The 22,129-nt window shown below is 42.8% G+C and overlaps 1 long non-coding RNA gene across 1 annotated transcript; it reads left to right on the top strand.

The window, feature by feature from the left end:
• The first annotated feature begins 145 nt into the window (after nucleotides 1-145).
• Nucleotides 146-7,874, top strand: LOC138689732 (uncharacterized). The gene is made up of 2 exons (XR_011328642.1): nucleotides 146-229; nucleotides 809-7,874. It is a non-coding gene; the product is annotated as an uncharacterized lncRNA (long non-coding RNA).
• The last annotated feature ends 14,255 nt before the right edge of the window (nucleotides 7,875-22,129 follow it).

The following is a 22,129-nucleotide window of genomic DNA, read 5'->3' as shown; positions in this document are numbered from 1 at the left end:
AATCCTGCCCTGCCTAAAAATCCCGCAGAGTACCCCCGTCCCCGAAGGGCGCGCGTCCTGTGGAGACCCGGGCAGGGGCGAGGGTCTGCTGCCTGCGGCACCCCAGAGACACCCTGCCACGGGCGCTCATTGCTGTGCCGGGCACCCCTCACACACGGGGCCCTTCCTCTCTCCTTCTTTCTCTTCACCTGCATCTTTGAAACCTCGAGGGCTGCCTGCATGCAGTCAGGTGAGCAGGCGTGTAGACCGAACGCTGGTGTTACCTGTTTGTTGGGAGAAACGAACAGGCACGAACCCCAGGACTCGGATACGACACCCGTAGCTAATATATGAAACTGCTTGACGTGGTTATTGTAACACCTTGACTTCTTGTCTGCTAGCCCTGTTTGCTGGAGCTGTTCCACTACAAGCTATTTGTGTCCGTATTTTGTCACCCTCTGCAGTATTTCTTTAGCTTTCTCTCAAGTGAGCCATTCTTGACCAGCGCAGGACGTATCCTTCAGTGGTAATTCAGGGGTGCCTGCCTGTGACATTCCCCACGCTTCTCGTTCCCATGAACAGGCTGAGCATAAACATGGCCATGACAGGGAGAGATGCACAATGCCGTGTGATGGGACTTGGATACCTGCCTTCTTCAGGGGTCATTTGAAAAATCCCTGCCAAAATCTTGTGTTTCCTTTAGATTTCTTTGCTTAAAGGTGTGGGAGTTTTCCGCTCCAAAGAGCTTGCTGGAAAGCGAATGAGTATTCTCATTAGGGTTAACGTATTTAATTTCCACTCCTAACGTTCCATTTGTTTTTTCTGTTAGCATTTAACTGCTGTGACACAAGCCCACTCCATGTGAGCTGTCCAAGTCTGTCTACTCAGTGGAAAACACCATTCTCCTTATCTCTCCAGTGTCTGTGGGAAGGAAGACGAAGGTACAGGAACTTTCGAAAACAAACATACGACACTTGAGGGCAGGACAGCTCCAAAATGCAAACCAAAAGCAGATTCATAAGCTGAAATCCAGAAATCTTGGATTTCTTTATGGAGTATTCTGAGACTTGCGGCTCTTGAAAAGCACAGTAAAATAAACAGTGGATTAAACGGAGCAAAACCATGCAATTCTATTTGACGAGGCTCCAAAGCACAACAAATACAGTGTCTTTTGGCACCTCTAGGATAATGACCAGTTGTGGTTACTGATTCAATGATACTCCTCACTAAAGTAGACTGGATAACCCTGAAGTCTGGGCTAAATTTGAATTCACGTAATTATATGCTGCTTGTTATGTTCCCTTCCATTTTCAATTACAAAAAGTATTTGGTATTGTTTTTCCTAAGCTGTTACTTAAACTATTGTCTGATGTGAAATGGTTGTTGTATTTTACAGCACAGGTAGTCTCCCATGGGAGGTTTCTAATGGGAGGAGAATTCACTAAATTAGTTTGTTGGTAGCATGATAAATCAAACCCCTCAGTCCTAACAGTGAGGTATAACAGAGCTAGCAGCAAAGCTAGTGTTAATGTTGCTAAGCGCTTTCTATTCTAGTTTTCAGAACTATTCAGAACTATTTTCTAGTTTTTGTTCATAACTGCCAGTCTGAGCTGAAATTTCCCCTGTTGGGTGTCTGCTTCCAGCTGTTTTATTTTAGCTTGTTTTGGTTGTTTTGTTTTGTATTATGATTTGTTTGATTTGGTTTTGGAAAGTTCCATTTACAACAATCAAGCCAACTACGAGGATGAATTTAGGGGAGAATACATGGTTTTGTCCATTATAAACATAACCATTTCACTGAACAGCCTCTAGCATCTCTCTGGTTTGGAAAAACAGCTTTCAAATTTGGCAAGTAAATTGCTTTAGTTTCAGGGATATATTTTTCCATCTTCATGAAAATGTGACCTGAGGGTTAAAAATGTTGAGTGGAGGCTTCTTAAAATTGTACAGCCCAGCCCCGAGAAAATTCCACCAATGTTGATCACGTGTGACCTTTTGTTAGGCCCACCTGCATTCACATCTGCATGTGTGCACTCTCCAGGAAAAGGCTGAGCTTGTGCCTTGTTTTGCTAGTGTTCTGTATAAAACAAGAAGCCTCTAAGGGGCTTGTGTAGTGCAGCCCAGCTCCCTCCCCTTGAACATTTCTGCCCAGGCTACCTGTTGTTAGAGAGGGTGTTGGCAGGATGAATCGCATAAAAGACCTCTCTCCTGCTGTAAGCTGTTTGTGGTTTTTGTTGGTCTTCCTGTTTTAACACTAAAGGCTACTCACAGTTGTAAGCTTCAAGTAAGATTTAATGCTAACTGCTATCCCAGAACACAATGTGATACCAGAATGGAAGAGTGCCTCTGAAATACCAGAGACAGAAGAAGAAGTCCTCAGTGGGGGAAAAAGGAGCAGCTAAGTACCTTGAGACAGCTGTAATTCTGGAAGATTTTTGTGCAAAAGATGTTCTTTTCATCAGGTGGGACTATGGAAAAGGAGCAAAATACAGTTTTTAAGATGCCAATTCAGAGGTCTCTGGTTTAATACTCTGTAGTTAAATAAGGAAAAAGTCATTTATCATGTTCCGGTGCAAAAAGGGGACTTAGAAATAAATTCTGTAAGCTTTCATATATACATAAGCAATGAGAAGGACAGTGGTGTTGAAGTAATAGAAGGTTGTTTTAAAAGGCTGAGGAGCCTGATCTACAGCCTCATTGGGCTGTCTTTATGTGTCAATACCCTTCAGTCCCGAGGTGTCACTTCCTTGAAAATTTAGTATGAAACTTAGATCCAGAATCATCCCTGGCAATTCAATGAAATAGTAAAAAGCAGTGATACTGCTCTTTAGAATAACCATGAAGTAATCTGGCAGAACATATACATTAATAAACAGCCACACAAACTAAGGCCTTTTTTGTGAACTAAACGTATATGAACATGGACTAAAGCCTGCAAAGGAAAAAGAGATAGGTTCTTGGGCGGTGATTTCACAGGAGATGGTCTCAAATTTAACAGCTCACTGCTGCCAAAACGGCCTCTTCATTTCCAATTCTGCTTTCCAGTCCCTTATTTTGTGCAGTAATTGATGAGTTTTCTCCTTCTCTACAGTCCTCGATGGCTGAGTCAACTCAGTAGTCCAGCAGAAAGATAACCAGGCAGAAAAATACATAGCTTTCTGCTGGATTAGCTCCATCAGTCATTTGTTTCAATTAGTTAAGTCAGGAGGGTCTAGCAAGCATCAGGGCAGAAAGGAAGAGCTGGGACTGCATGACTGGGAGGGAGGCTGGGGAAGGCCGCTGCAGGCATCAGCAAGGAGTGAGACAACCTGAAGCTGTGCATTTCCTCTGACTTTTCAGGCAACTTTGCCTGTGAGAAAGCATTATGGTATGGCACTGACTGAAATTCTTGGTAAATTCAGTGAAATGCAACTCAGAATTATGGTTGGTTGGTGGTATCTCAGGAATCTTCCCAGATGCTGAATCCAACAAACTAGCATTTCTGCAAGCCAGCAAACACTGAAATAAGGTACATGCCCACAGAAACCTACCTGTGGGCCCTGGAATCTGACAATACCCAATTTTACTGTGAGCTGACAATATCCATGATTTTAGTGTGAGGCCTCCAGCGAAATTAGGTTCTAGCTACATTTAATATTGGAGAGATTAATGGGAATGAAATGGAAGAATGTGATTGTGATATGCAGTGATTTGGGAGAGCATATGTAAAACTGTTTCTGCCCACCAGGCATGATCAAAGGGCTGTAGCAGATGTTAAGAGCGAGTGATTAAACTGCCTTGGGTTCTGATCAGTGTAGCAATTTAGTTTTCCTAGCTGAGCTCTCAAAAGCTGAGACTCCATCTCCTGAAGAAATGGAGCTTTTTCTCTTCAGTATCTCAGGAATCCTTGGTCTAAACAAATCCAGATTAGGGCCGCTAGCTGTGCTCTGCTTCTGAGATATCCCAAATTTCCCATCTTTCTTAATAAGTATGTGGATTTTAAAGCGGTTCAGGAAGTCAGAGTGAAATCCCAAAGGATTTCAGAGACATTTGAAGTGGCTTGTTCATCATTGTGTGATGTTTTCAGCTGATTAAAAACAACTCATGAAGATGAAAGTTTCTAGGGACGGAGGAGGCATTTTTGTGTGTGTGTATATTTTCAGACCCTTTCCCTAATATTTGTCATCCTGTGATAGACATCAGATCTCTGATACCTCTCACTACTATGTGCTTGGTACAGAGGGGTCTGTTTTCAGCTGCACACACTGAGACACAAGAGTTTTCTAGACAACAGCTCACTGAAGGACAGAGGCACAGGATCCCTTGCCCTTTCCAATTTCTAGCAGATACACCGAGGCATACCTAAAACCTGTATATGCCCCAAGGCAGCTTCCTGGGCTGAAAAATAATTTGAAGCTAGGAAAGTTTTAGGATGAAAGTTCATATATGCATGCCCTGTCCTTAATCTTTCCTAGACATCAGTTCGTGCCCACTGTTCTTGCTGTTTCTCTCCTACCAGCAGCCATTGACTGAGACAGGAGCATGAGCTAGCTGGACCTTTGTTCAGGTCCAGTATGGGCAAGCTTATGGTCAGGAGTATCCAAATCATAAGCATCCTTCAGATCATTCTCACACCAAAAAAGAAAGGAAAGTAAAATACAACATCCCTCCCCGAAGGAAGAGGTCTGCGAGATCCTAGCTTTTATGGGGTACATAGAGAGTGTCTCAAGCTGTGATTTTGCAATACCTTATTTCAATTGCTGGCTTCCCCATTTCAGTCCCTTCCTTGAACCACCTCTGGCATTCAGTGAACTCTGTGCTGAGCCATGATGATAAATAATCAGATAATTTAGCTCACTATTGGCATTTCTGTTCTGGAACTGCAGTCTTAGAGAGCTGATCCTTGCTCATGTGTTCAAGAGGGGAGTGAAAGGCAGAGGGACAGTCCTGCTCAAAGCCACATGCCTTACTGTCAGGCAGCAAATAGAAGGGAGTGAGGCTATCCACATCATGAGCTTCAATTTAGAGAGAGTGGTTATGATCAGGATTTATAAAATCAAGGCAGTGGTAGAATGAATGCAGATTTTTGTTCTGCAAATCCTGCAGTACTAGAACTAAGGGGCGCTCATTGAAACCAATAGGAGATTGGTTTAGAAAAGATAAAAGGGAATACTTTTAAATGTAGCAGGTATGGTGAACTTGTGGAATTTGCTGCTAGCAGAGGTTTTGGAAGCAGATAGGTCAGCAGACTGGAAAGGAGACTAAATGATTAAATGGACTACAGGTTCATAAAGAGATACTACACAGAATGAGTAGGGATGTGCTCCCTAACATCCCTAACACAATGATTGTGGATGCTGGAGGAGAACAAAGGAAATGTATGTGCCCTGCTTGCATGTTCTCTTTAAATAGCATCTCTTGTTACTGGAGAAAGGATACTGGGGATAGCTAGATGTTGGTCTGACCCACCAGGGCATGCCTCGTGTTCTTTTCAGGGCCCTGGTTTTCTGTCCACAGGTGTGTGAAGACAAATGTGGTGTTGGTAGGAGTTTGTATTTTATTTTTTGAAGGTGATATCTCAGGGTTTTTTTTCCTCGCTGAAACCTGATGCTTAGATCACTAGCACTGTGTTGTACCCTATTGAGGAAACATGCTGGTTTAGGACAATTCACATAGTATTAGTTATTAGAAAGGGGCCCTTAGACTAAACTATAGCCCTCTTGATGTTGCACTTTTCCACTGGGGTCCTTCTGCTCTGTCTGCACGGAACTTGATGAATACTCATGTCCCAGGAAAGATTTCGTAAGCTATGATAGATTTTTCCCCCAGGATATCGGTGTATTTTGGATATAATATTTGAGAGTCTTCTGCTGGAAAACATCTAGTGCAGCTGAAGGAGAGAGAGTGCCAGATTAGACAGATTACTAGGCATGAATCCCAGCCCTTATTTGTATGAGTATTCCTTCTGCCTTTGGATAATCACATTAACATCAGAAGTACTGCTTACACAAGTACTGCTGAGAAAAAGTGGTGAACAGGCTTGGGCTCTCAAAGCAATGTTCTTGTTCCAGCACTTTCCCAGTGAGATTCTGATCTTGTTTCTTCTTCAGAACTTATTAGAATTGGGACTTCCAATAAGGAGGACTACCCACTACTCAGCAGCCTCCAGTAATTACCAACCCACCTTTTAGACCTATCAGAAGTAACATTTTTAGCAGTTCAAACATTGTTTTCCTTCCCCTTCCAAAGCTCATCCCACACTTAGATACACGAGGGTATGTTAGACAGCACTATATTTCATGCTTGGTTGATTATGGAGCCAGATCTTTGGTCTCTGCTGAGGGTTTTTTTGCTGCTACTCCAGTGCAGACGAGCCAGAAACTTTCCACAACCATGTGGTAAAGGAGGCCCCAGTGGGTGTAAGACTGGTATCTCATGGTGGTTGTTATCAGGCAGCGTGGGTTATGGTATGTCTCCTGCCAAGCCAGCCTGGAGGACCACAGCTCAGTGAGACCTCAGGGATCTCGCCTAATAACAGCAGTGACCTAATTTGAAATAAAAGAAAAAAGCTATCTTCATTTTTTGTGGCTGATAATACCCAAAGGAGTATCACTGTGGGTGCAAAGGGAGGATTAGAAACATCAAATGATAGAAAGTGTTTACACGTCTGCTTTTACGTGCAATTAATCAAGCTTGGAAAGACTGAAGTAATTTTCATTTGTACACCTACAAGGAGAAGCCAAGTTAAAGCAATTATATAGATCAGCCCCCAAAAATGAAAATGTGAGAAAAATAATGCCAGCAACACTGCAACTTAAACTCCAGATTTCAAGCCAAGCACCTATGAAGGAAGAAGTATTCCATGGAAAAATATCATATTCTTGCCATCTTTCTGACCACAGAGTTATGCTCGTTATGGTAAGGCTATAATTACAGCATTGTGAATACAATGCCGCAGGCAATGGCCTGCCAGTGTTTTTCCACTATAAACCCTCATGTGAGGTTTGCAATTTTGTGAAATACAATTATCTTTGGCTGGGATATCCAGCTACAATCTCAGCCCAGAAATAGATTTTTTTTGTTTGTTTGTTTCCTTTACCAAGTTGTTCAAAGTTCATTGTTTGATAAGTGTTAGAGCCTTCCTGATTGATTGCCTGCTTATGCCCAATCCATACTGGGAAGATGTGTGGAGAGTTTGCTGTCAGTGGTAGTGCATCAATGCTGGGCAATATTCAGGGTTGTGAGGCTATCACAAAGTCCACACTTTGGACCAAGCTGCCTACATTTGTATCAGTGCAGTCTGGGAAAGTCAGGACAGCAGGGTTATAGCAAATTAGCACTGGCTGCATATCCAGGCATGCACAGCAAAACATGCTTTAGGGAATACTAGAGTATGTTATTACAGCTATGGAAGGAGGGAGAATTGGCCAGGCCGATTAAATGGGTAAAATTGAAAAGATTTGTCTATCTTACAGAAAAAGGAAATTCTGAGTTGACGTTACCAAAAAAACCCCCAAACCTATAGGATTAGTGAAACTCTGCAACATGCAAAAAACCACTGGTAGAGTTACAATTTTTATTCTTTAGTGGGGCTTAGCTAAGGCTCTTCTCTGTCAGATTGTGGTAATTGAGATCCAAATCCAGCCCAGTTTATTCTTTCCACAGACAACTCAAAGGGAAAATATGGTGCAAACAGTGAGTTCTGATCCCCAAATTGAAGCATAACAGCATGTTTAATTACGAATGCTAACCATGTAAAATCTGTGTATAAACTCCTTGGAAATAGGTCTGAAATAACCATATGTGTAATGTCTTTCTTCAAAATAATTATTTTGAGAAAAATACTGCATGCACTTAAGGGATCTCACCTGTATTTAGATGTGATTCACTAAACATGAATTTATTCTTTACATGAATTTATTCAGTGTCAGTGCTCTGGAAGAAAACATAAAATCCTTGTGCTACAGAGACCGCTGGTTGCTTCAGCAGCTTGTGAGACATTGTGGGGAAAAACTGCTGAGTTCACATAGTTTAAAATAAATACGGATCAAAGCAGTTTATTGCTTTATTGATGGTATGTAATTAACCAGTAATCAGTGAACTATGCATACAAGAGCAGTAATACAATAGGCAATCCATACTAGAAATTTCTAAACAGTCTCCTATAACTAATCCCAAAGCCTTCTTAGTGTACACATACACACACAGAGAAACACATGGACACACGTGCAGAGTTGTACGCCCCCCCCTCACTCGTGGGCAGTATGGGTTACAAAAACAAGCCCGCTTCCCAAAGATTGCAGGTCTCCCTGTTTACACACACGTCCTGCGGGAGATGGGGGTCCTCTACCTTTATGCAGACTCCTGCAGCTCCCTACAAATTATTGGCTGAACCCCACACCTTTGAGAAAGCTGTTTTCCCTCCAAGGTCTCTCCCTCCTGTTAAGAGTCTTCCTGCATCTTTTATAATTCTTTTCAGTCTGACTCCTGCTTTGTGTCAAGTCTCTTTGTAATTCTGCAGTAACTGTTTAATCTGGCTGATGGTCATCTTCTGTAACATGATAATTTGGGGTAAATGCTGGCCAGGCAGTTTGGTGTGTTTGATCCACAGACACACACGCACTTTGGACACATCTTTATCTTCACAGGTGACATTATCTATGCCATTTGTCAAGGTGGGTGGGCTGTGCATCCCCATCAGGTCCATAGGGAGAGCCATCCTTGGGAGGCACGTGGGCCACAGGAGCAGGGAGAGCAAGGGGCATGGCCAAGCAGCTGCTTGCAGCCACGTGGCTGACACTGCTCAAACCAGAGAGAGTTGTGATGTTCTGGATGCATCCCACACGGTTGAAGGTAATGATAAGTGGGCAAGCAAACCTATTTCCAGACTCTCTTCAGGCTCCAAAATCCAAAAATAAAATTAACAGTTGCTTTACTAAATGTCTTTTGAACACCTATTATGATTCTCAATAAAAGGATCATAAATGGGACGGAAGCAGCAAATTGGATCATTGGAAAAAATCTGCAGAGAGACCATCTGGGCCTGGTGCTTTACTGGATGGTGAAGAATTTACATTTCACACTCCCACAGTTTACATTTTCTGAGGTGATAAAGACATTTGGATCGTTTTATTTTTTGGATGTTTTACATAAAATGAAGAGCCGTGATTGAAACTGGAATTGGAGTCAGGAAATAACCAGACTGTGTACAATGTGGTAAAGTGCTAACAAATGCCACGTGTTACATGATTAATTTAGTATAAATGCCAGTTATGGATTTGGTTTGTCAGCAGTTGGCTCAGGTTTTGTGATTACTGGCCAATAGTTTAACTGATGATTTGATCTATAACAGAATCCTCAACTTTTGGGAATGGAAGAGAGTTGCATTGATAATTTAATGCATTGAGTGTATGAAGAGCTGTTAGCTTCTAGAAAGGACACAGATAAGTTCTGGGGTCTTAATGTAACCAATGAATAGCATTTTCTTTCAATACAGCATGATTTATGGTGGTAAATCAGGGTGAGGAGATAGAGCTATGTGACTGCTGTTGTTTCAATATGTCTTCAGGCGGCGTTTTTGAATTGCAGATAGACATGCAAAGAAAACTCCGGGTCTGATTATAAATACAGCTGCAAAGTATGGCACCGCTCTTGCTTCTGAGTCAATCTCTAATCGCTGTTCTTGGCGTATCAGTGCTGGGCCATAGGGAAGGGCCATCTGTCAGAGGTAATTGAAAATGGAGGCACTGACCATCTGTAGGTATTTAAGGTCTCCTGACATTTTTTACAAGCTGAAGGATAATTTATAGCGTGTCTATCTATTATCCTGTACATTTTTCAAGGGAATACAGTATTCTTGGTCTTTTATCTTTCACTTCTGTGGCTTGTCTTTATGTCACAAACTTACTTCCCCCATCTCTGCAGTTCACTGTTGGCTGTAAATCCTTGTAAGTTTGAGATTTTTTCAAAATATATGCTATGTAAATTACAGGTCACTGTTACTGCTGGAGCTAAAATGCAAGCAGAAGCTTTCCCTAAAGCCTTAGGATTTTGAGTGGGCTAAAATGGAATACAGATCTAGTTTCTACTTTGCAAAAGTCAATGAATGCTATATTCCCTTGCTTTCTCTTATCCATATGGTGTAAATCATTTGACAAATGCAAATGCCAGCTCTGTTCTAGAGAAAAGATGTATAGATGTGTAAAGGTACTGTGCCTGCAGACTTCCTGTATGTGCACAGCTATAGCTGGTTAACAGTAAATAATAGTGTATACTATGTGTAGGATCAAACTCTTGGTTCCGTTAAGAAATTAAGAAAGATTTTTAATGGTTAGTTTACATGTTGAACAGTTGAATTTTACATACACATTTCTATTTAAACATATATTGGGTGTGTCAGTGTGAAGGAAACCAGCTCTGTCACATGCATGAGCACACACACACATGGAGTAAGTTCGGCTTCTTCCAGGAAAAAAAGAGGTTGTTTGAATATTTTTGTTAATTATCTTTCTAATCCAGGCATTCAAATACTGTACATGTGCCGAGCTCACATGGAGAGAAGGGGAAGATACAGAGAATTTTTAATAAAAATGCAGTCCCAGCAGGATTTGAAGTACACTGCTTTGAAATACAAAGCCAGAACTTTATTATCCAAGCTAAGCAAATTTTCTGAACATATTCAAGGTGTCGTTATGGTAAGTGAAGGAAGCCTGTGAACTTGCTTGGAGTTGTTTGAGAATAAAAAGTAAAACACATTTTCATTTCAGTGGATGGTTGGCAGAAATCAGAACAAAGTCCATTTTTCTAGGCAGGATCTGCATACACGCAGACTACACAGGGATGAAACTAATGGCTCATTTGCTACGCAGCCTTGTGCTCTTTATAGGCAAACACCACATCAGCGTTAGGGAATGGGGAGATGAGTATGGGATGCAATATGGGCCGCAGAGCAGCTGAGTATGAAAGCTATGCATTTGTGTCCCAGAGAGGCAAGGCGGGGAATATGCAAGTGTATTCCACCCCTTCCACATAGCATCCTCCTCTCACATTTTCTCTTAATATAGAAGTACCAGGAAGAGAGTGGAGGATATGCAAGTTGCTAAGTAGAGAAGGTGGAGACTGCCTATGGCATGCTCAGCCCTGGCACCTTAAAGTAACGGTGGTTTTGTCAGCCCTAGGTCCCGCAGCGTGCTGGGGCTGCAATGCTCTGCACGCCTGCATGAAGCATTGTCTTTTGGACCAGGAGAGCTGTGACCATCTGCCTGTTCATTTTCAGAGCTGGAAGCTGGCAGATGGCTATAGAGCTGGGAGGAAGGTGACTTTCATAGAATCATAGAATGGTTTGGGTTGGAAGGGACTTTAAAGATCATCCAGTTCCAACCCCCCTGTCATGGGCAGGGACACCTTCCACTAGACCAGGTTGCTCAAAGCCCCATCCAACCTGGCCTTGAACAGTGCGAGGGATGGGGCATCCACAGCCTCTCTGGGCAACCTGTTCCAGTGCCTCACTACCCTCACAGTGAAGAACTTCTTCCTTACATCTAACCTAAATCTACCCTCTTTCAGTTTAAAGCCATTACCCCTTGTCCTGTCACTACATGCCCTTGTGAAAAGGCCCTCTCCAGCTTTCTTGCAGGCTCCCTTTAGGTACTGGAAGGCTGCTGTAAGGTGCTGGTCATGCGTCTTTTGATGCAGCTCAGGATACAGTTGACTTCTCTGGGCTGCAAGTGCACATTGCCAGGTTGTGTCGAGCTTCTTGTCAAGCAACACCCCAAGTCCTTCTCTGCAGGGCTGCTCTCAATCCGTTCTCTGCCCAGCCTGTACTTGTGCGTGGGATTGCCCTGACCCGTGTGCAGGACCTTGCACTTGGCCTTGTTGAACTTCATGACATTCGCACAGGCCCACCTCTCAGACCTGTCAAGGTCCCTCTGGATGGCATCCCTTCCCTCCAGCGTGTCGATCACACCACAGGGCTTGGAATCATCACAAACTTGTTGAGGGTGCACTCCATCTCACTGTCCTTGTCGCCAACTAAGGTGTTGAACAGCGCTGGTCCTAATACTGACCTCTGAGGAACGCCACTCGTTGCTGGTCTCCACTTGGACATCAAGCTGTTGACTGTAACTCTTTGAGTGCAACCAGCCAGCCATTTCCTTATCCACTGAGTGGTCCATCTGTCAAATACATGTCAACTCCCTGTTCCTGCCATCCCAAAAGCCTGCCTCTAAAGGCCTGAAATGACCTGCCATTAAACTTCTATGAAAGACTTACTCTTTCTTAGGGTGAAATTGTTCTTCAGGACAACACCACAGGATTTAGACCAACTGGTTTTGCTTTCCAACAGAAAAAAAAGATCTATTTGGATTTTAGTGATACTTTTCCTCCCTAAGGAGCCTTTTATGATGGAAATGACTGTGTGGATCCAGTGTTAGAATAATTAGTCTGACACCAATTAGCTATCAAACTCATCACTAGAGTATCTGAGCAATTCTTGGGTACAATATTGCCTCACAGAAGCTACCGTTGTCTGTCACATTCCTATTGCTTTTCACTGGCTCCAAGGGAAGGAGTTTGCACTTTTCTTTTGTAGGGTTGGTTCAGAAGCTTTATAGAGGGAGGACATAAAATTGGTTCAGAGCCTTCAACCACAGACTATACAAAGTGCTTGTATTTCCAGCATGGACATGGTGTTCCTGATCAGATTCACACTTATAATACTACAGCTATGTTGTTTCCAAGTCACTATCATTTTTTGGAACTATAAGTGTCTAACCTCAGCCCAGTCTATTAAAAGCTCAGGTGATCTGAATTCCCTTTTTATAGCTTTGCATAGAGCAACATTTTAGCTGCTTCTGATAACAGTGGTTTTGTGAGGAGAAAAATAAGGAAGCAAATTGTCACTCTTGTTTATGGTTTCAGCCTCTTTTTGAGAAAAGGTTCAGTGCAGCCACATTTAAATGCAACTCAAGGTTCTTCTTCCTTCCTATTTTTGAAGCTTACTTTTCATGTATTTTATGGAAGACGGATGTTACTAGCACAGAACAGTGTGGTTGTTATCTATTATACCATGATATATTTACTGAGAAAATTTTAATAAATAAACCACAGGCTTGAACCTCTGAACCCTTCTAAACCAGCCGATTCCCATGGGGGGTTCAGGAGTTTTTATGGACGGATACTGCGTTCTCATGAGAATTTTATTAGAGCTCATAGGCTCGAGACTGACTAGCAAGAGAATTTATGAGGTTACATGGGAAATATCACATCTTTCATTCCAACACCCTATGAGTTTATAAAATGAACCCTTCCTTAAACTGTGTTATTAAATAGAAGAGTTTTAATGCAACTTTAATAAGGTATCTAATGTTATCAATGATTTCTCATCAGTCAGCACAGCTGGTTAATTTTACTAGCTTTTCAGTTTTCAATTATCCTGAGTTAGAGAGCTGGGTAAAGGCTTTTTGCTAAAAATTGAAATAAAGGCACGGAGGGAGGTCATAAGTTGCTAAATGCATCAAAGAACGCTTGTCAAGATGGATAATAGGAAGGGTGAATAGTGTCCACTATGTATTTGCTTAGCCTCCATTCTGTTTACTCTCTTGAATACTCTCTAAAATTCCTCCTGCTATTTTGTTTAAATTTAGAACAATGTTGAAGTTCTGTAGCTCCTCATTATCCCACTTGAAATTTAACTTAAAATGTTATTTTGCATCATGTAGTTCAGCTGGAAAGCTGCCCAAGCCAAGAATTGAGGTCTGTGGTAGTGAACTACAGAGGAAGTGGTCTAAGCAAGACTCCCTTCTGGGGATATTCCAACATTTCATTACATTGTGTGTACTAATGAGTAGAGCAAAGAACTGAGAGCCAGGAAGGGCAGAGTTTTAATCAAATGACTCATGATATGGCCTTCAGCAAAATACGTGACCTTGTAATTCAGCCATCTTAGCTATAACAGTGGGTAAAAATAGGGGCTCAGTGTAGTGTTCGGGCAAAGATACAGATGTGCCTGTTTCAGCTGCATTCATGGTCTGCAGTTTTTTTCCTCAGCTTTGGAATAGACACCATGGGAAGACAGAAGATCTCCTTTCAGCTACTCCAGAGAAGCTCAAATCAATGTTGACATGTATTTTTCCTCGAACAAGAGCTTTTAAAACTGTCAGATGGAGGTCAGTCCCTTGCTCAGTCTGATTCACCTGTGAGTGATCAAATTTTTTGGTCATGGTGGTGATCAGGTGTCAGGGAGATGAGACACAAGGAAGACGAAGACACATGTTTTGAATGGTGGGTTCAAATCAGATGTGCTCCTAGTGCAGTTTGCCCAACCAGCTAGAGCTAGGAGACTGTCAGGGCTGCACAGTTTGGGACACTGGAGCACAAAGAATGTTCTTTAATTGGTACATGAAGCAGATCAGATTTCCAGGCGGCACTGGAAACGCTGGCTTGGCCATCATCCCGACAAACTGTGGTTGTTTAAGACATCACAGGCCTTGTTTTAAATCAAGAGTAGATCTTTGGTACTTAGCTAGCTCTGATCTAGGTAAGAGTAGCCTGCTTCTGCTGCCTCTCCCTGCAGCTTCAGCTACGTATGTTAGTCCTTACAGCTGTCTCAGATCACAGCCCCAGAACTCCACCTGGGGAGCTTCAGGCTCTCAGAAGTGTGTGAAAGCATTCACCTGTCCCTGAGATACTTTTGGATGGGAGGTGCCATACAAAAGTATCAAGAAGAGATACCTATCCTATTTCTTTATAGTTCAGGCCCTAAAAAAGGAACAGGACTGTCTCACTTTACAAAATTTGGAGCCGTCCCTTTTATTTCAGTCCCACATTACACATCTACCTGACTGCCCTTCAGAAATGGGAGGAAGAAAACCCAGTGGGATTTGACTGCTTACCTGATCAGCTTTCATACCTTAAAGCCCTGTTGTGATGGCAAAGCACAGGGAGTCAAAGTCTCCTTGGATGTTAGTCTACAGACTTAGTAGAACTGCATTTTTATGACGATTGTTGAAACGTAGGGAAAACATAATAAATGCATCTCATGTCTCTAATCTTTACTATCTCAGGACAGGAAGGAATGGACAAGTTAGATGCTGTACTGCCTTTGGTAAATCAATTGATCTGTGTATTTTCAGATGTTTATGCAGAACAGGTTGGCTAAGCCTCTTGTGCTTCAGAGAGAAAGTATCCCTGAGGTAGCATTTCACTGATCCTGTGAAGTTTAAAATAGGAGGAAATAGCATACAAACAGGACTACAAATCATTGGAGTTACTTAATAAGAGAAAAGCACTAGGTTGGCTCAAAATCAATCTGGAAGGGCTCTTTGTTGAAGTTACCAAGGTGACCACATAGCCAGATAAAATTTCTAGCCTCATTTTTTATATCTTATGTACTTGTATGACTGTTTCTCTTCTGTTTGACATTTCACATTCACTGGATTTTTTCTTTTTCTGTTTTGGTTCATGTGAGCACAGCAGTTTGGAGTTGGACCATTATTCCTCAAGTTCTGCAGCAGTTAAAAAGAAAACGTAGAAACAATTTCAATTTCCATGACACTAGAAGAGAAAAAGCTTTGAAGGTACAGGGAACTTATGAACTCAACTCCTGGCATTTTTAGTGGAAGTTGCATGCTTTTGAACATCTCCATAATAAATAATTACCATATGGGTGATTTTCCGTCTCCTTAAAGATTTGCATCATACCCTGCTTGGTTCTCTGTGCAGTGCCTAGCCATTCCTATTATATAAAATTAAACAAGGACCAATCAATGTAAGTCCAGATATTTTTCTCACCAAAACATGTTCCTATAAAACAAACACAAATTTAGTCAGTGGTCCTTGGTACAATGTCAGGCCTCTGATGTGTTAAAGAAAACATTCTGGTTTTCTTGTATTCTTTAACAAGAACTTTATGTTTGTCTCTTTTTATCAGTCCATAGCATAACAGGAACAAACACAGAGGCTCGTTTTGTAGCTCTGAATGACCATCAGGTTCTCATTGGAATACATTGCAAACAATGCTGTAAACTGTTAGGAATGGGTGAACAACAGTTTTCATGGCGATATTTGCTGCCTCTGGCAAATCAAAAGTTGTTCCCCTCATAACAGATAGTCATACCACTGGTTATCTGTATCCTCTTCCTGCCAGCCAGTGCCCTAGCAGAGGTGGTGGCTACTGAGCCCGTATCTCTACTAGAACTGCCCTACTTTGTGCTCTGAACAATTATTTCAGGCTCCAGTGAATGCGTGTTTCCACAAACATCTGGCCTGTGAAGTGTGCCTGCTGACACAGAGGCACACTTTTGTTACCCTGCGCAGGTTATCATCCTGCCTTGCTGCCTGTTTGCCAGCCCTGACTCTGCCAGCTTCTTAGGCTTCTTCAACCAGTGCTACAAAACACAAAGCTTACTAATAACTCTTTAGTATTTTAGAGTTAGTTTTAAATGTTGGAAAATAAATTTTACTGCTGTGACCTGGCCAGGAATTTTGGTTGCAAGTTGTGCTTCCAAATGTGCTTCACTGTTTTAGATATTTTCTAGGAAGAAATTATTTGACCTTTGTCCTATCTGTCAGTGATGAATCTCTGTCCTAATCTAAGATTCTGGTGCCCTGTTCATCCACCCTGTTTTTCTGCTAGCAAGAAAAGCACTGTTTTTTTCCCTACCCATCCACAGAGAAGAAAAAAAAGCCGAGGACCTTCTCATTAGCAAAGTTCAAACTGAGAGAAGGGATCATCTGAGCATCCTTTCAATGTGGAAAACTTCAAATGAAAACAGAAGAATTGAGGAACCTCTAAAAGAATGTTTTCTAATGATGTGTTTTTCAGTTGGAGTTTGGATTGAAAGAATGGGAGAAGGAACCTCCTTTTGTTGAGCTAATTGATGTCGTGGAATAGCACAGAAATGTTTTGGAAATACTAACCAGCCATTTTCCTTCACAGCCAAAGAAGGAAAACCCAAGGGAACTGTTGCTTTCCTAATTGTGGAAAAGTGCAGGAGTGCAACTCAAACATGCTTTTTCCATCTTCATTTTAATTGCGCATTATAGTTTAAACTTACTTCCATAGTGTGCAAAACAGTAGAGAAATTTGAACTCTAGGTCATGAAAGAAATACACATGGATATTTGCAGAAAGTGTCCTCATTGGGTGCTGCTTCAGAGTATCATTTACATTTTTAAATTCCCCATCCTTAGGACAATTACTTTGTAGAAAGTCTGTTTCATCAAATATACTTAAAGTTTATAAAATGTTCATTAGATAATGTTTAAAAATAGTGTGAGAAAACCTGTTTCTATTGGCACTGCCATTTTATTCATCTATCTTTTCAGACATGTTTTTGTTGGCATTTTCATCTATGTTTGGCCTCCTTTTTAATGAACTTCTAACTGCTAAACTGTGGTTATCTGGGACACAAGAATCAAAAGTAGTTAAAGTTCCTCAGAGCTAAGAAGAATAGACAGAAGTACTGCTCAGCATTTTACACAGTAAGCTGTGGAACAATGAGCTATAATTATCTCCTGTTAAAAACAGCAAAATAAGAAATATGGCAGTTTAGATTTGAAGTTGGCAGCAGTTCAAAAGATTGAGAGAATGAGAAATTGTGGAAATTCACTGCATTATTTTTCCCTTCATGCCTCTTCTATGTGAGTTTTTTTGGTTGTGTGCAGATGCTCAAAATTTATGTGCTCTAGAAGCTCCATCTTTCATTCCCTCATCATTAACAGTGGTAGCATGAAGCCGATAAGAGAGGCTCAAAAAGATGTCAGTTGTCGTTATTCTAGACACCGGGCAGAATGCCCTTCAGCCTGACTTAGTAGTTACAGACAGTTCAAATAGATGTGAGGAACAACAAAGCATTAGCGTCCTTGTTTTACAGATAGGGAATTAAAATAAAAAGATTGCAAGTGTGTGGCTCATCTCACTGACCTTAGCCGCATGCAAGTTAGATGTTTAATACTGAACTAGTTGCTTAAGTTCCTTCCTTAGTGGAGACAGATAGCCCTCAGTGATTTATCCCATCTGTCTTAAAAATCTGTATGAGAGTGGGTACGATGGGTTATCCTTTGATAAGGGTCTTACTCTCTCTCTCCACTGACTGTAAGGGAAGCCAAAGGTGAAAATTCCTCCAGCCAATTCCTCCACTGGCGGTAATGATTACAATGAGCGTAACTGAAACCTCAGATCTTCATGAACCAGTCTTGATCAGTCTCAGAAGCAGATTGGCCAAACTCTGCTTCTAAGGTTTTCCTAAACCCTCAGATGCAAATTTTAAGCATTCTTCAGTCCAGAAAGAAACTGGTTGGATGGTTGGGCTCAGCAGGTAGTGGCTGATGGTTTGTACTCTTCCTGGAGGTCGGTAACAAGTGAGGTACTGCAGAGGACCTGTCCTGTTTAACATCTTTGTCAATGACCTGGAGGAGGTGAGGGAGGGAGGGCATTCTCGTCGGGTTTGCAGATGACAACAAAGTGGGGTTAGGGGAATGACCACTTGGTACACTTGAGGGCAGGACTGCCATTCAGAAGGACTTAAGACAGGCTGGAGGAATGGGCCAACAGGAACAATATGAGATCCAACAAGAACAAATGCAAAGTTGTGCACCTCGGATGGCAAACATGAGGCAGCAGTGTGCCCTTGCAGCAAAGGCGGCTAATGGTATCCTGGGCTGCCTTCGGAGGAGTGTTGCCAGCAGGTCGAAGGAGGGGATCCTTCCTCTCTACTCAGCACTGGTAAGGCCACACTGGAGTGCTGTGTCCAGTTCTGGGCTCGCCATTACAAGAGAGACATAGACATACTGTAGCAAGTCCAATGAAGGGCCACAAAGATGATTAAGGGACTGGAGCATCTCTCCTATGAGGAAAAGCTGAGAGCTGGGACTGTTCAGCCTGGAGAAGAGATGGCTCAGGGGGATCTCATCAATGTGTACAAATACTTGAAGAGCGTATGAAGAAGATGGAGCCAGGCTCTTTTCAGTGATGCCCAGTGACAGGATAAGAGGCAATAGGCGCAAACTGAAACACAGGAGGTTTTAGCTGAACATCAGGAAACACTTTTTCACTGTGAGGGTGGCTGATCACTGGCACAGGTTGCCCAGAGAGTTTCTGGAATCTCCATCTTTGGAGATGCTCAAAAGCTTGTCTGGACGCAGCCCTGCACAACCTGCTTTAGGTGACAATGCTTGAGCAGAGGGATTGGACCAGTTGTCCCTTTGAACCTCAACCATCTAGTGACTCTGTGAAAAAACCCTGTCAGCGATTCAGGCCATGGCCTGACTGCTTGGGGGGCAGCTCTGCTGAATAGGCCATGGGGCTCCTGGTGGGCGGTGAGTTGAGCCTGAGGCAGCAGTGAGCCCTGGCAACAGGGATGGCCAACAGCATCTGGGCTTGTAAGAATAAGGAGCGTGGCCAGTTGATTTGGGGTAATGCTTATTCCCCTTTACTTTGCACTCATTAGACCTCGTCTAGATTAGGATGTGCAGTTTTTTCCCCCAGTCCTCCCCTTGCAACACATAGATAAACTAGAGCAACTTCAGTGGAGGCTGCCAAGATGGTCAGGGTTGGAGCCCATGCCCTGTGAGGAGAGGTTGAGAGAGCTGGGCTTGTTTGGTCTGCAGAACAGATGGCTTCAGAGGGACCTAACAGCAGCCCCCAGTGCCTACAGGAATGGTGTCAAGGAGATGGAGCTAGTCTCTTCACAGTGGTGCATGGTGGATGACGAAGGACAATGTTGTAAGTGGAAATGAGAGAGGTTCACACCGAGTATGAGGAGAAACCTTTTGCCCACAAGGATAGCCCAGCAGTGGAACAGATCGGCCAGAGATGTGCAGTCTCCATCCTTGGAGATTTTCAAGAACCGCCTGAGCAACCTGGTCTGACCCCATAGCTGACCCTGCTTTGAGGACAAGGTTGGGCTAGGGGCCTCCTGCGGTCCCTTCCAACCTGAACAAGTCTGCAACTCTCAGGTGACGATGCACTCTGACTTCTCCTTCATGCCCTTTCTTCTTGTCAAGGCCGACAAAGTCAGATGTTATGAGGAGAGGAGCTGAGAACAAAACTAAACACAGCATTGCGTCACTCTCACGATCTGCGTTGTCCCTGGGTTACTGAATGCTCTGCTTAGGTCCGCTCGCCACACTACAGAATAGATGTAGGAGAAGCGGGGAAGACACAGAAGAGAGCACTGTGAGGAAAGACTAAATAGGCTAGGTTCTGCAACTTGAAGAGAGATGCTGGGTCTGGATGCACTACAGGCCTAGGAAGTGATGATTACTGAGGAGATGCTAAAAAGGGAATGATTAGTCACTGTTTCTTGGAATACAAGAAGTAGAGAGCACTCAACAAAATGACCAGGCAGCAAGTTTAAAAACAAACAAGACTCGTTCACAATATTGTGAAAGATTTTGCGGAGGCCGAAAGTACAAGTAGATTCAAGAACTGTTTAGATGAGTTCATGGAAAATGTATCCATTGGTACACAGGGATTTGGATGAAACTGTCACCTCAGGAAGTTCTTAAATGGCTGTTTGCTGGAGGTCAAGAGGACTTGTCAGGAGAAAGTTCAGCCTATGCATGGCCTTGGTTGTGCCCCTGTGCATCTGCTGCTGTCCACCATAGAGGAGAGTCCTGTGCTGGATGGACATTGGCCAGTCTGACAGTTCTTATTACGACCTCCCTGGTAGTGACCATTGCCCGATCCTGCTCCCTGATGAAGGTGGATGAAATGGGCAGGTAGAGGAAGAGACACCACAAGTTCTGAAGGAAAAGGAAGCCATGTGAGAGAAAGGCAGGGAATTAGGAGACCATACCTGTTACTGACCTGCGGCTGCTGGATAGCTCCAGACTAGCAATTATTTTTTTTCTTTTTGTGCCACATTATCCCCATCTATAAAATTTGTCTTTTTGAATCTTCTGTGGGGGTTATTAGCATAAAAATAGTAGTAAATATGAAACACAGGAGGTGCCATCTGAACATGAAGAAACACCTTTGCGCTGTGAAGGTCACTAAGCACTGGCACAGGTTGCCCAGAGAAGCTGGGGAGTCTTCATCCTTGGAGATGCTGAAAAGCCAGCTGGACATGCTCCTGGGCAACCAGCTCTAGGGCACCCTGCCTGAGCAAGCAGCCTGGATCGGACGACCTCCAGAGGTCGCTTTGAACCTCAAGCACTCTGTGATTCTGTGAAATAGCAATATTAGTAAATATTAAATATAATTAAAATGCCAGGACTATTCATGTTAAACAATTGAACCTGCCTGGAGTTTCAACAATGTGCCTGAGAAAGAAAGGGAGCCAGTCTCTGTTTAAAGGGAGTTTTTAGCCATGTTTTTTGACATGACCAATATTGCAGTGCTCTGTGTAACCTACTCTTTTATAAGGATTGTCTTGGATTGCATTTGGATGCTTCTTTAGGTACACTTGGGTGAAATCATAGCTGCCATCCACCAATGTCTTCTTTAAAATGTCTCAGCAGGGCAGACTACTCCTAAGCAAGTATATTAGATGACTAGAGGGCCACCTTATATTCAAAGACAAGTGCCCTGTTTATACAACCGTATCTTCCTCTCCAGCACTCTGGGCACACAGCTACTTTCACTATCTATGTATTGTCACCAACTTCCCTATTTGGAGCTTTGTCTTTGTTCAGCTTTGATGCATTTATCTGGGCAGCTGCCCTTAGCTGAGCTCATAAACACAGCTGTAACCAGACAGCGTGAATTTTACCCCGGGGAGAATACAGAAGTGTTTTGTGTGTCGGTAACAGGTCTCCAGCCGTGGACACCTTGGTTTACACCTGTCCTGACTGCTGCTCTGGGGTTGTGCAGGGCAGGGCTGCACTGCAAACGCCTTGACTAGCCACTGCAATGGTACCCAAGCCATGAACGCAGTGTTGCTATTTTATCTTTCTTATTACATGAGTTTTGCAACCTCAGTACATAGAGTTACCACACCTGGTTGCTTCTAAAATCCAAGTTCACATGGGTAACTCTTTATTACGCTGCAATCCATACATCAGATATCCCCAGGTGTACATACAGCATGCCCTTACTGTGGGCCAGCGCGGGCATTATGCAACAGTAGTGAGACTACTTTGCAGTTGGAAGAGTATATGGCAATGCTGGCTTATCCAAAATAACTAGATAGGAAGACAAAAGATACTATTTATTGCTACTCATTAACAGA

This window comes from Haliaeetus albicilla, chromosome 18 (assembly GCF_947461875.1).
Source record: "Haliaeetus albicilla chromosome 18, bHalAlb1.1, whole genome shotgun sequence".
Classification (NCBI taxonomy): domain Eukaryota; kingdom Metazoa; phylum Chordata; class Aves; order Accipitriformes; family Accipitridae; genus Haliaeetus; species Haliaeetus albicilla.
Note: the sequence above shows the minus strand (reverse complement) of the source record. Positions and strands in the feature narration are given on the sequence as shown.